This window comes from Marmota flaviventris, chromosome 4 (genome assembly GCF_047511675.1).
Source record: "Marmota flaviventris isolate mMarFla1 chromosome 4, mMarFla1.hap1, whole genome shotgun sequence".
NCBI classification, from domain to species: Eukaryota; Metazoa; Chordata; class Mammalia; order Rodentia; family Sciuridae; genus Marmota; species Marmota flaviventris.
In genome coordinates this window covers 79290828-79306118 of record NC_092501.1, presented here as the reverse complement: position 1 = coordinate 79306118, position 15291 = coordinate 79290828, and the positions used below count along the sequence as shown (strand labels likewise).

General features: G+C 39.7%; 1 long non-coding RNA gene across 1 annotated transcript; it reads right to left on the bottom strand.

The window, feature by feature from the left end:
* Positions 1-78: 78 nt before the first annotated feature.
* LOC139705366 (uncharacterized) lies at positions 79-14988 on the bottom strand. Its single transcript, XR_011707237.1, has 6 exons — positions 14832-14988; positions 14398-14449; positions 13854-13955; positions 3436-3563; positions 2360-2500; positions 79-243 (listed from the first exon to the last, which is right to left on the bottom strand). It is a non-coding gene; the product is annotated as an uncharacterized lncRNA (long non-coding RNA).
* Positions 14989-15291: the final 303 nt, after the last annotated feature.

Sequence of the window (15291 nt, the reverse complement as noted above, 5' to 3'; positions counted from 1 at the left end):
ACTTGCAGGAAGTCAGTATTCTGGCCTCCAGGAGCCAGCATATGTGAGGAGAAATTCATTTTCGAGCCTGGAAACTCATGGAATATCTCATTTTACTCTCACCTTTTGTGCCGAAGATAAAAGTTTTTACAACCACTGGAGGGTGGTGTTGAGCCAGGCCTGGATGTCCTTGTTCAGTCCATACATCAAGATATTTTTGTTTCCAGCAGTTCAATAGTTCAATTTCTTTGGGAGAGTGGTTTCCTTTAGGTTGGGGAATAAACATATATTCATCACTGAGCAGTATTGCCACTAAGAGCTGCTAGGCTAGTCTGAGAGAAAGAGTTGTGCCTATAGGAGAAAATGAGATAACAGCACCCAATTTTCAGAGCAGATCACATCCTAAAAGGATAAATGAGCAGTCAGGGACAACAAGAAAAGAATGTGTCACTGCCTTTGTTCCTAGGTGTACAGTCCTTTTGGTGGTCATTGGGTAATGTTTGATGTTTCCTATTGCGCCTTTTCCTATTGTATGGTGATTTTTCCCCAGGGTCTATGGGAGAGGTGAGGACAGAATATCCTGCTCCAATATCAACTACAAGATTAAGAATTTGGACCCCTATCTTGGCAGTTACCATGGATGTGCTCATGGAGGCTGAGAGATATTGAGCCCTGGCTCCTTCATTCATCAGCCTCTGAATCAGAGGGGAAGGCCATGGTGAGAACCACCTGGGCTCTGTTCTTGCTCTTTTTTTGCCTTTAATTTAGGACAGTCCTTTTTCCAATGTTCATGTTCTTTACACCAGTCACATCAAACTTTGCCTAATGGGGTTTTCTTTCCTTTTGGATTTCTGTTCCTTTGATCTGACTCTGAACTGGTTTTTCTGGACTCTTGGATAGTGGACAGCAAGATTTTAAACTGGTCACTGTCATGATTGTTAAAACCTTCTGGGCCACCTTGAGTAGTTGGGAAGAATTCATGCCTGCAAACCCTTTGAGGTTTTGGAGTTTTCTGCAAATATCTGGAGCTGACTGAGAGACAAAAGCCAAATTTATGGCCTGAGCATTTTCTGGTGCCTCCAGGTCAAAGGGAGTGTATGTCCTGAAAGTATCTTTCAAACTTTTAAAAAACAAACATGGAGCCTTTTTGGGGCCCTGGAGTACCTCAGTGGTTTCAGAAAAACTGATGGGCTTTTTTAGCTGCCCCTCATAGCCCTACAAATAGGTGTGGGTGATAGGCATCCAAGTGTGCCTGGCCCACATCAGAATTAGGGTCCCAATCTGGATGGTATCAGGAAGGGCATCCTCTAGCAGTTGTCACCTCAGCTTTGGTGCAACGAGCAGCCTCAAGAAAAGCTTTGCTGGCCTCTGTCCTAATGTGGTCCTTGCTCATCAGAGGTGAAAAGAGTTAACAAGAGTTGCTGGGCTCCATCTTGCTCTTTTTTTTGCCTTTAATTTAGGACAGTCCTTGGAAGTTGTTGGCAATCATCCCAGGAGGGGTGATGAATGTGAAAAATAGACTCAAAGAGAGAAGTGAGAGTTATGGACACTCTGAAGGAGGAAGAAGAAGGAGATATAATAGATCCAGGGTAGGACACATGGGAATGTGCAGGGGTCTGGGGCCCAAGAGAATTATATGGGGAGTGGCAAATTGTCCTCACCTGAAGGGGGCAGAACAGGAGCCAACAGATGCCATGGAGGCTGTTGTCAATCTGAGCCTTGCATTTTATCCTGCTTTTGGCAATTCTGGGAACCCTGCCACCCTGTAGAGCCAGAATCTTGGCCAACTATGTCACTTCCTTAATACACCACAGCAGAGGATTTAGAACCAAGCCATTGGTCTATATATGGGAACTGATCAGGATGGCCAGGCCTACAAATTACCACATTCCAGACCCTCTGGTCAGCATGGGGGTCCACTGAACCACACTTAGCCATTCCACATTGAATGTGGGCCATTCTAACTCACACAGGGTCTGGAGGTGTCCCAGTGTCAGGCATACCCCATAATCATTGTGGAACCCAGATGAGAAAATTTTTAACATACATTCTAGTGGAGTCAAATGTTGAGACTGATTAGATCAGAAATAGACAGAAAGTTAGAGATAAGAATTTGATGAGACACCAAGTGTGACTGGAGTCTGAAGTTGGCATATCGGCCAGTCACTGATGGGTCTGATCTGTCAAACTAAAAGGAAAGTATGTACTGGGATGGACAGTAAGATGAGAACCAAAAGTCACTGACAGATGGAGACAAACATCAACAAAACAAGAGTTGTACACTCTCTCCTCCCAGATTTCAGACTTTGACATTGTCTATTTACTGGATTTCTGGGCCAAGCCAGGAAACACTCTGCTACTGAGAGAATAAGTGAGGTACCTTCAAACACATGCAGTTTCATGTCCTCTTCCATGGGCAGGCTTGAATCAGTCACTGCAGTAGGTCCAGACAATTGCAATGCAGAGATCCCACAACTTGAGAGGGAGGGTGCCCCTCTCTGGGTCCAAGGATCCAGGATCCCTATGTGCCCAAGAGCCACAGCCCTGACTCCAGTGATCTCACTGAGGTGTATAAATATTGTGGCACATTTTTTATATCTATATATGATAGCAGAATGCATTACAATTCTTATTACATATATAGAGCATAATTTTTTATATCTCTGGTTGTATACATAGCATATTCACACCAATTCGTGTCTTCATACCTGTACTTTTGATAATAATGATCATCATATTCCACCATCATTATTTACTCTATGCCCCCTTCCCTTCCCCTCCAACCCCTCTGCCCTATCTAGAGTTTATCTAATCCTCCCATGCTCCCTCTCCCTATCCCACTATGAATCAGCCCCCTATATCAAAGAAAACATTCAGCATTTGTTTTTTTTTTTTTGGATTGGCTAACTTCACTTAGCATTATCTTCTCTAACTCCATCCATTTACCCGCAAATTCCATGATTTTATTCTCTTTTATTGCTGAGTAATATTCCATTGTGTATATATGAAATAATTTACCAGGTCAGTCTTGAAGCAGGACAAGGAACTTTATTTGCCAGTGGCCCAAGGGTAGCTACCAAATTGCCTCTGCACCCTTCTACCCCCGCCAGGGTCTAAAGCATGCCTTTTATAGCCCAAAATAACAAGCAAAGTAGGTCAAAGCAACATTGCACAGGAACAAAAGATAATATATTGAGAAACATTTTTTCTTTTTCCTTTTTTTCATGTTATGTTCTAGCAAGCAGGATGCATTAAGCATGAGAAGCAGGATGTGGAAGATGCAGGTGTGGGTTTTTTAATGCGAGGGGCTCTTCTTATACAAAATGGAGACTCAATGTAAAATGGAATCAAGAGTAAAGATACATGTAGTCTGGCTTGAAACCGTGTGTGCCCTCAGGTCTCCTGTGAGTGATCAGCAGCCAGCATAAGAACCACAACAGAACCCAGTGTGCTTACCTGTCCTAGGCAGACAGCCAGAGAGTTGGGTTGGGATTTCAGATGAGCTGAGAACTTATTTCTTCTGCTTGGCCTCAGTTTTAGGTAAGGCATTAGCTGTAGTCATTTTTGTTAAAACTCAGATCTCCCTACAAGACACCAAAGGAACAGGTAACAAAGGAAAAACACATGAAATTTAACCACATTAAAAGTAAAAGTTTCAGTGAATCAGAGACACAACCAAAAAGTGAAAAGAAAACCTATGAAATGGGAGAAAATATTTGAAAATCATATATCTAATAAAGGTTAATAACTAGAATCCATAAAGACCCCCTACAACTCAGTAACAGCAAAATTTTTTCAAAAATGGGCTAAGGATTTTCATAAACATTTCTCAAAAAAAGATACACAAATAGCTGAAAAGCACAGGAAATGATGCTTAACATCACTAAACATGAAGGAAGTTCAAATCAAAACTGAAATGTGAGTTGGGGGTGTAACTCAGTGGTAGAGCACTTACCTAGCATGTACAGAGCTCTGGGTTCAATCCCCCAGCAACACACACACACACATACACACATACACACACACACACACACACACACAATGAGATAACCCGTATTGCTAAGGATGTGAAGAAATTGGAGCCCCATGGGGCTGATGGAAATGTAAAATAGGACAGCCTGTGGAAAACAGTATGACAATTCTTAAAAAAACAAACTTTGTGGGATTACAGAATTCCACCTCTGGGTTAAGACCCAGAAGAATTGAAAGTTGGGTTTTAAAGATCCATTTGTACATCCATGTGCATTGTAGAGTTATGCATGGTAAACAAAATATGGTACATGCATTGAATGGAATATTCTGAGTGAGAGGTGGGGAGGACATGAGTTGGGGGAATGTAGGGATCAGCACTGGAAGCCATGTGCTGCAAACAGTGAGAGTTGATGCATGGTGTTATATACATGGTATGATTGGTTGCAGTCTTGCCACTCCAGTCATTATAGGATTCCTACTTACACATCCAGTATTCTCAGCTATATAAATGTATGTAGGTATGTAATTCAAGTAATAACATGTAGACAATGTGATAGGGTGTGAACTGGTACAGAAAGGAAAAGGAAAGTGGTGTCTGGAAGGAGCCCAGATATTCTCAATATTTCTTTGAGAATTAAGAAAGGTGGTTAGGTATTTTTCTGGGGAGGGTAGAGCTAAATCCCATAGAACTCTGTAATTGTAAAGAGTATCCAATTCCGCTCCTTGTCAGACTTCACTCAGCTTAGATTCTGAGAACTGTGAAGATGGAGCGCTTGTACATTGGTAGACCCGGAGGAATCTAGACTGTATATTACCTAGAGGTTTATTTGTGGGACTTTGAAGAAGCAGGTATTACAAAGGAGACCTTGTCTCTTTTTTCAGGAATGTTTAGAGAGGTCGTTGGGTGTTTCTTGGAGAAAACAGTAGCTAAATCCCAAGGGACCCTGTACTTTCAGAGAGTTTCCAATTCCTGTACTGTCTAGCCTTCCTCCTGCGGAGCTGCTCAGAACAGAGAACATGGGATTCTTTGATAATGGTGGATCCAAAATATTCCAGACCCTATTCACGGCCCAGAAACTAGCTTCCTGGGGCTTTCTTAGCTTCATAGCTTGCACATTCTTTATATGCATCCATCTTCTTGAATGCCAGAGGCCCACGTGGGTGTTTCCAAATCCAAGGCTTAGTGAAGAGTATGTAGCAGGCTTACTCAAAGGATCCTCTGCCCATGACATAAAGGATGGACTCCTGGGACTTTCTTACCTCACATATGCATATGCAATATGCTTCCATCCTCTTGAATGCCAGTGGCCTACCCCCAGTGATTATAGGGATCACTTAAAGAGTCTTTGGAAGGCTTCCTGACATACGGCCAGATTCAATCATATGCTGGGTGTTTCTTGGTGAAGAAGGTGACTATATTCCATGGAATACTGTATTTTTAGGGAGTCTCCAATTCCAGCCCTATCTAGTCTTTACCTAAGATTCTGAGAAAGGAGGACATGGGGCCTTTATACATTAGCAGGTCCACAGGGATCTAACCTATATATTTATGACCTGGAGTATGGTGTTCTAGGGCTTAGTGCACTAAGGAATAAGAAGAGGAAGGAGATGTTTGTGAAGAAAGCCTGTCTCTTTATTGAGGAAGGTAAAGATAAGTGGTTGAGTGTAGTCAGATGGGAAAAAGAAGCTAAATCTCAAGGACACTTTATTTTCAGGGAGTCTCCAATTCCAGACCTAATTAGGCTCCCACCATTTGGGTACCTGAGCTTCTGAGAACAGAAAAGATGGGTGGGGGCCTGGTGATTAGTGGAGCCGAAGGGTTCCAGATCTTCTATTCATATTCTAGAATCTGGTCCCCTGGGGGGGTTGTTAGCCTCATAGCTCCAAGGGTTCCCACACAGGCAGTATGTCTCCATCCTCTGTCAGAGGTCTGCCTCAAGTGCACCAATTTAAGGTTTAATTGAATGCCTTTGGCAAGCTTTCTAATATCCAACCAGATCCAGTCACATCTGGCTTGCATCTAACTTGTCTTGTTTAGTCTTCAGTGTCCTGGTTCGATATTTGGACACTCAAGAACCGAAGACAACCCTTAATTTTGTGTGGCCCTACTCTAGGTTTTACCTCCATTTCTGTCCCATTTATTAATCCCATCCTTTGACTTCTGACAGTGAAACCCATGTCTCCCAAACAATCCTTTATCATCTCTTGGGAAGTCTCATTTTCACCCAAGCAGGACAACACTCACCTGTTTGTCTCACCAAGTATTACAAAGATGAGAAACCTATGTGAGGAAGAGTTTTGTGTGAGGAAATCAGCTTACCAACAATTGGCTGATGGCACTTTGGTAGGATTTGAAAATGATGGCACTGCCCTCCTCATGGTATTCTGCCCAGAAGCTTTGGCAGTAGCAATAGACTTCCCCTGTTGGATTTTCCTATCCCATATCAATCAGTTTTATGTGACAAATCTCACAGGACACCACAGTAAATGTCTGTTTTTCATTTGTTTCTATTTGCTTATTTGTGTGTGTGTTGCTGATATCCTGTGGGATTTTCTTGATTTACTTTGAGGGAGTCTCTAAAACCATTCTGACCCAGAGTTCAACCACTTGAGTTTCTGAGAACACAGGTGATGTGACTCTGTAGGTAACCAGGGATATATGATTCCAAACATTCTATTCATTATGTAGAAGCTGGCCTTCTAGGGTATTGTACACTGGTTGGGTAGGGAAAAAAGAAAAGGTGTTTGGAAGAAGCCCCAGCCTCTCAAAAATTGAGAGTGATTGGTGGTTGGATACCTCTGATTGGAAGGGAGCAGCCAAATCTCTTTGGATTCTGAACTTTTAGAGAGTTGCCAATTTCAGTTCTATTCCTACTTCACTCTACCAATCTTCTAAGAAAGGGGAAATTGGCATATTGTACCTTGGGGTCCTAGAGGTTTGCTGAACCTTTATTCATGTTGACTGAACTTATAAAAAATACATAATCATATAAATATGTTAATGTTTATAATACAAAAATTTAGTCATATATATATGTAGTTTTATTTGCCAGCTTTACCGTATGACATAGGAGAAAACCAATTAATAGATTTTTGCCCAAGTTTATATTTATAATAAATAATTATACTTACCTTGTGAAAATGTAATATATTGATTTACATATCAAAAAATATATTAATTTATAAATGACAGATAAACATCAAAATATATTGATTTGTAAATAAATATATAAAACCACAAACAAAAATACATAAAACCACAAACAAAAATACATAAATAATCGTACAGAGAGAGAGAGAGAGAGAGAGAGACATAAGAAAAATAAAACCTAAGGAAACAGTATTTGACACACACACTTATTCATTAATTCCAGGGATCAGTGGGCTCTCTCATCTTGTACTTGCAGCAATAGGGGAAGAAAACAAATGTCTAAGGGGTAGTTTTTCTTCCAGATCCTCAGGTGTAAGCAACTATCCGGGAAATTTCCTTTATCCAGATCTAACCCAAGTGACATCTGTCTCCTAAGAGAGCTGGAATTTTCACAAAATTGTCCATCAAGATGACAATCCATCTTGCAAACACCAAAGGGGTGCTCAAAGAGTGGGTGATGATGGGGTAGGCAGAGTGGTGAATCTCTTGTGGGAAGAAATTTAACTAGCATTGAGTCCTAATATCATCCTGGAGGCAGTATGCATCAAACAAGGTAACACAAGAATGCAGGGACAGTTTGACTCATGTTGGAATGCACTTATGATGTTAAGATTTCAAAGGGCCTAGGAAGGATCCCTAGATGCCAAAAACTATGATTCTGGCTGCTCTACATGCATCTAGAAACTACCAGAAGAATGAGTCTATACCCTGTAAGGAGAAGGCTGGAAAACAAATGCCTTAGGTTTCACCCATTTTTATTTTATATATTTTATGCAATTGCCAATCTTTTCTTTATTAAATGGTAAGAAAGTTCATTAATTTCACCTGAAGCTTAAATTTACTTGAGAAGTTCCCTGTGAAAGGAAAACTTAAACCATCCATAAAATTTCCAAAAGCCAGAAGCTGGGAAAGTGGGAGTCCAGGGTACATGCTGATTCCATGGGAGGAAGGATTCATTTAGGACTGGGATAGAGACTGCATGGAGCAAGAGAGTCTTGGACGAGCCCATGGTGGGCAGAAAAGATGGGAGGGGGCTCAGAGAGTAGCTGGGTGCCGGGGGAGAGGCAGTGCAGTGGAACGGTTGGGAGTCAGTATGCCTGGACATGGATCTGACCTTAACCCTGACAAGCTAAAGAATCTTGAAAAGTCATTCAAAGTCTACAGATCTGGTGGGTATGTTCACTTTTTAAAAAGATGTGGGATCACTTTAAATGTCCAGATCAATCAAGATCACATAGAAGTCATAAAATATCTCCACAGAAATTCCTTTCTCCTCCCTTTTTTGGAGAAAAGACTCCAGACCAAAGACAAGCCCTTGGGCCAACAAAATATGCAAAGACCAATGTTACCAGGTTAGATTCAGAGTGTTGGCCCCTCCTTACCAGGTAAATGGTTGAGGAAGGTAGCTAATGTAGGATACCCAGCTGGTGTAAGAGAAAGGTCTAGTCTAGCCTACCTATTGGGAAGGGTAGGGTTGTGAAATGCATATGAATAAGGTAAAAATCCAAGCACAGCCGAAGAGGCCTAGGGCCAGCAAAAGGATCTTGGCCCAACATTCTTGTGAGGGTTATAGATGTCTCTCAGGTCAACAATGCTAGGCTGAGAACCCATGATCTAATTCTGGAACTTCAGGTAAAGGTAGTGATGTTGGGAATACACTGAGGTAAAATGGCACAGGTCTTTTTAGACAGCCCTGACAGCATGAAATGCAGTGAAGATTTATTTTTTAATGAAGTACTAAAGAACCCAGGGCCTTGAGCATGCTCTCCACTACTGATATATTCCACCATCCCTGCAGTGAGAATTTTTGTGGGATTGTGAATTGTGCAGAGCAAATGAGCCCCTAATCACCACCTGATCCTGTGGTGTCGGCAAAAGCTAAGCCTGGGAAACATTCCTTGCCAACAGCAAGGATGTTATAAGCCTTGACTCTCAGCTCTGACACTAACAGTTATCAGACATATCAGGACAATAGGTTTCCTGAATGCAGCAGAATGTTCCTAGCACTGAAACAGTAGATAGCTGCAAAAAATGTTTCTAGCTCTGTAGGTTTTTAGTGCACACAAAGAAGCCTCTGACAATTCACAAGCTTTGGATAATTTACAATGCCCTTATAGTTAAACTTCCTTATTATGAGACCCTATACAATAAATTTGTGGAGCTAGTTCTGGGTCACTATTCTTCCATCAGAGTGCAATGTCTCACCTGGCCCCAGTTTTTCTTTAAACTGTCTCTGTGCTTTTCTCCATCTCCAGTCACCCCTACTTGAGATCCTTTGTTGAAGCTGTGCAGGTCACATTAGTAAATGCCATGGAAAACTGCCAGATTCCCTAAATCACCCATTATCAAGCAAAACAGTTCTAAGACTTCCTAGTTACATTCAGAGAGCCCTATGTGAGGGTGTGCAACAAATTACTTTGATTGAATATGCCTGGGGACCCACATGCCTTAGGCATGTCTGTACCATTTTTCCACATATATCCAGAGCACATATCTAACCATAAACAAAATATCTTACATTGTAACCTGCTATAACCTACTTAGTGATATAATAAACAATAATGTACTAATTATGTCAGTGACCATATGTAACTTATTGGTATAAATTAAGCCAGCAGCTCAGACAAGCAGCCATTTTGCCATCTAGCCATTCTGCCTCTGCACCTTGCTTCTGTCTCCTACTGATTTCTTTAAGCTGGTACCCATGTGGGGCTGGGGAGAGTCCTGTCCCCACACTATTTCTCAGCCTCTCTGTTCTGGAGCCTGGGGCCCAGTAAGCCCAAAACAGGGACCCTTCTGGATGTGCTGATGAGTAAAGGGAGTAGCTTACTGCCTGGAACAGGCTTTGATGTGCATCTTTCATTGGCTGATACTGATCACCATTGGTAAGCTATGGGAAATTCCCTATCTGATGCTCAACGTCATCATTATTGGGATGAGCTTTCATATTTACTTCGCAAGGATGGACATACTGTAGGTAATGCTGACTCATTGCTTTGCTGGCATAGATAGACTTCTGTTGCCCCCAGTACTCAGAAAGTGGTTCTTTTAAAAAAAAAAATCTTTATTTTTTAGTTATAGGTGGACACAATGTCTTTATTTTACTTTATGTGGTGCTGAGGATAAAACCCAGTACCTCATGCATGCTAGGCGAGCACTATACCTCTGAGCCACAACCCTAGCCCCTAGAAAGTGGTTCTTTATATTCAAAAACTGGGAAAATATAGGTTAGAAGGTTCATGAGGAGCCACAAGCTCCTGTGCTTGTGCGGCAAGCTTGATTTCTTTGTCATTATGCTGTTTCTAAGTTTTTTTGTTCCCCAGCAAACATTCCCTCCCTTAGCAACAGCTGCTCCAGCATACTTTACAGAGGCATTCACTCCACCTTCACAGCCCTCTCCTCCTCCACCAACACTGCCGCGGATTAGATCTCCTTTGGCTGAATGTTCATGACAAGTGGTGGAGGAGGAAGAGACACATATTTTGGCTGTTTGCCCTATTAAGTTAAATCCCACTAACCAGCCAGAGTATGAGCAATTACCTTTTGCTGTATTTAAAGAGCAATAGTAACAAAAAGGGAATGGTATTGGCACCAAAACAGACTGGTAGATCAATGGTACAGAATAGAGGACACAGAGACTAACCCACAGAATTACAATTATCTTACATTAGACAAAGGTGCCAAAAACATACATTGGAGAAAAGATAGCCTCTTCAACAAATGGTGCTGGGAAAACTGGAAATCCATATGCAACAAAATGAAATTAAACCCCTATCTCTTACCATGCACAAAATTCAACTCAAAGTGGATCAAGGACCTAGGAATTAAACCAGAGACTCTTTGTCTAATAGAAGAAAATGTAGGCCCTAATCTTCATTTTAGATTAGGCCCCAACTTCCTTAATAAGACTCGTATAGAGTTAAAAACAAGAATCAAAAATGGGATGGATTCAAGCTAAAAGTTTCTTCTCAGAAAAAAAAAGCAATCTATGAGGTGAACAGAGAGCCTACATCCTGGGAGCAAATTTTTACCCCTCATACATCAGACAGAGCACTAATCTCTAGGGTATATCAAGAACTCAAAAAGCTAAGCACCAAAAATAAATAACCCAATCAATAAATGAGCAAGGACCTGAATAGACACTTCTCAGACGAGGATATATAATCAACCAACAAATATATGAAAAAATATTCGTCATCTCTAACAATTAGAGAAATGCAAATCAAAACTACTCTAAGATATCATCTCACTCCAGAATGGCAGCTATTATGAAGACAAACAACAATAAGTGTTGGTGAAAATGTGGGGGGAAAGGTACACTCATATGTTGCTGATGGGACTGCAAATTGGTGCAGCCAATATGAAAAGTGGTATGGAGATTTCTTGGATATCTGGGAATGGAACCACCATTTGACCCAACTATCCCTCTCCTAGGTCTATACCCAAAGGACTTAAAATCAGCATACTACAGGGATACAGCCACATCAATGTTTATAACAGTACATTTCACAGTAGTTAAACTGTCCTAGATGCTCTTCAGTAGATGAATGGATAAAAAATGTGGCATATATTCACAATGGAATTTTACTTAGCAATAAAAGAGAATAAAATCATGGCATTTGCAGGTAAATGGATGGCATTGAAGAAGATAATGCTAAATGAAGTTAGCCAAAAAAAGAAATGCCAATGTTTTCTCTGATATAAGGAGGCTGATTCATAGTAGGGTAGGGAGAGGGTAATTGGGAGGAATAGATGAACTCTAGATAGGGCAGAGGCGTGGGAGGGAAAGGGAGGGGGCAGGGGGCTAGCAAGGATGGTAGAATGTGATAGACATCATTATCCAAAGTACATGTATGAAGACATGAATTGGTATCAACATACTTTATATACAACCAGAGATATGAAAAACTGTGTAATAAGAATTGTAATGCATTCCACTTTCATTTATTTTTTTAAATCAATAAAAAATGTATCTAAAGAGAAAAAATAGTTCCTTTAAGTTGAAAATGTAACTCATAAACACAAAATACTCTTGAAGCTATAAATTTACATAATTAGGAATGCTCCAAATTAATTTACCTTTTAGTGAAGGAATTATGTAAACAGTCACAATCAATAGCAGGTAACACAGATAGATAGGATAAAGGACTCCATAGCAAATGTGGGAAGACTACATCAAAAGTAAAGCTAAACTGGGAAAGAGAAGTTTGACATAACTATACTTCCATTATTTTTATAAGAACACATTTAAATATTGGTGGCAGCAGGCTAATATTAACCAGCTCCCCCAGTTACTTTGAGAAAGCCTACACACACACACATACACATTCTACATATATTATAGGATTTTGTAAATAAGAATGAATAAATTTAACTTAATGAACAACACGTTGGCTTAGCAAACAGGAAAGCCAGGTTTTATATTCTATGCTGCCTATAACCAGACATTTGTTTTTGATAAATTTTATATCAAATAATCAATGATAATTTTTTTTCTCCAAAAATAAAACAAAGGGTCACAGCTTAATGGCCCCTTTTAGCTCTAAAATGTCATAAGATATCAAATCTAATTTGAATACTTAATATAACAAGTATGAGAAATTCCAGAATTGTGATATGAGGGCTCAACCCAGAGCTAGAAGACAGTCAGGCTGGCAGGTTTGGGAGACTGGTTACAAACAGGAAGAAAGATCAAATATTATATTGTAGATAATGGTATAGCCTGGTTTCTTGCTGTTGGAGAAAGGAGTTAAAAAGATAAGAGAAAAGCTGTGGAGTTAGATTTTAACTAGAAATATTTATGTAAACTCACAATTTTTAACATATAGATAGATACATATAAATACAAAAATAGATGTATATATGTGTATTTCTGTGTGTGTGTGTGTGTGTGCGTGCATGTATGCATACATACTTTCATGGATTTCCTAACTCTGTCAATTGAGAAAGTCTTAGGCATTGATAAGCTCAATGAGGATTCAGATACTGGTTTTTAAATTCCATTATCCACTAAAAAGTACAGTGCCTTTTGGATAAATGGCAGGGGTGGTGCAGTAAAAGGACAAGATAGGCCAGGCAAATCTCTTGTGCTACAAAGTGAGTGCTTAAAAACTAATGTGGGAGTCAGGTTAAAAATGGAGTATGGAGCTCTCAAACTCTATTCCTCAACCAAGACAAGGATTAATCCAAGAAAAATTCCTCTTAGAATCAAGTTTTTCAGAACTCTAAGATCTAATCAAAAACTTGGAACAACCAGGGCGTTCCTAATATAGCCTTCTAGAATGGATAATATGAACCCTGTTCTGAAAGAATTGTGGTTGTGTATTTTGATCTGTCAATGGAGGTGTGCTATAATTTCAATATTGAATGCCCCCCAAAAGACCCATGAGTAAAAAGCTTTGTTCCCAGAGTGTCAATATTAGGAGATACTGTGGATCTTAAGAAGACGGGGCATAGTGGGAGATCTTTAGGTTATTGAAGGGGACTATGGCATTCTGGATCTGTTCTGTCTTCCTCTTTGCTTTGTGGCTCATATAAACAGTGTGCTCTACCATGTACCCCTGCTATGATGTGCTGCTCTCACCAAAGGCCCAGAGAATGGGGTTGTTCAATCTTGGACTGGAACCTCTAAAAATCATATGTCATTGTAATAATGGAAAGCTGACTAATAAGAGTGTATTAGTCTGTTTTCTCTTGTTAACACAAAATACCTTAGGTTGATATTTTATAAGGAAAAGTTTATTTCACTCACAGTTTTAAAAAGTCCAAAATCAAGCAGCTCTATCTGTTTATTCCCTGGTGAGGGCCTCCTTGGCTGAATCTCAACATGGCAGGGAAGCAGGAACAGAAACAGCTGCATGTGGAAAAGGCCAAGAACATGGGCTGGCTTCCTTTATCACTCCACCAGCTCAGCATTAATCCATTCTGAGGGAACCACTCCCAGTGACCTAATGACTTTTTACTAAAATTCTGCCACATTAGGGACCAAGCCTCTAGCAAATGAACCCTTGGGGTAAAAAAAAATTCAACTAGGGCAAGGGGTTTCTCAAGCTCAAATATTTGCCTTTGTTTTGACCATCTTGAAACTTTATGAGGGCAACAAGTAGTCTTGCAGGTGGTGTTTTGTTGAAAGTATTTAAAGGCAAATATATTGGCCACAGCTGCATGGGGAAAGGGGTAATAGATGAAGCAAGCAGCATATGAACCAATAAAACTGAGATAAAAAATTGGGAAAGAAAAAACATGAGGGAATAAGGAGTTTGAAAATAAGTATTCAAACAAATATTTATACATACGTGTTCACAGTAGTACTTTTCACAACAGCCAAACATGAAATCACCCCAACATCTGTCAATTGATGAATGGATAAACAAAATGTAGTAAATCCATGTCACACTCTGCCCCTACAGTGACAAACTACCCACAGACAATACATAAATGAATGATTATGGTTATATTCCAATAAAACTTTATAGGGAGTGAAATATAAATTTCATACAATTTTCATATTACCTAACTGATATTTTTCTAATGACCTAAAACTTACTATTATCAATTTGTGGGCCATAAAATAACAGGCAGAGGGCTTCATTTAGCCCATGAACTATAATTTGCTGACCACTGCTTTGTTTTCCCTGGTATTATTTCTACTATTTCATATGACTGTATAGACATTTTATAAACCTCATATCACTATTAAATAAAATTGAAAAAAACATGAACAACTTACCCACATATGATCACTTTCCATTGGTGTTGGAAAACTGTAGAAAACTGTGAGGATATAAGTTAGAAAAAATCAGAAGACATATGTCACTTGTTCTGCCTGACCATCACAGCTGGCAAAATATCTCTCTCTGAAGGGAGATTCCTTGAGAAGAGACAGAAAGAATGACAGCGAGAAAGAGAGCACCCACATGTCCATGCATGATTCTGGAATAATTATGTAGTACTTGGACATGCTAGTTTTCAAATGTAAAACTATTTGTTTTCTAATAATTTATGATCTAACACAGAAAAATGCAAACCAACAATTATATTAAGTAAATTAGTATAAAGCCAAAGAATGGAACATAATACTTTCATTAAAACCTATAATAAGCAAAAATACTCAGGTTTATGTTTATTATAAACCAGAAACTCTTCATGTGAATTATAAGTGAAACTACTAAAAGAAAAAAAAACAGATG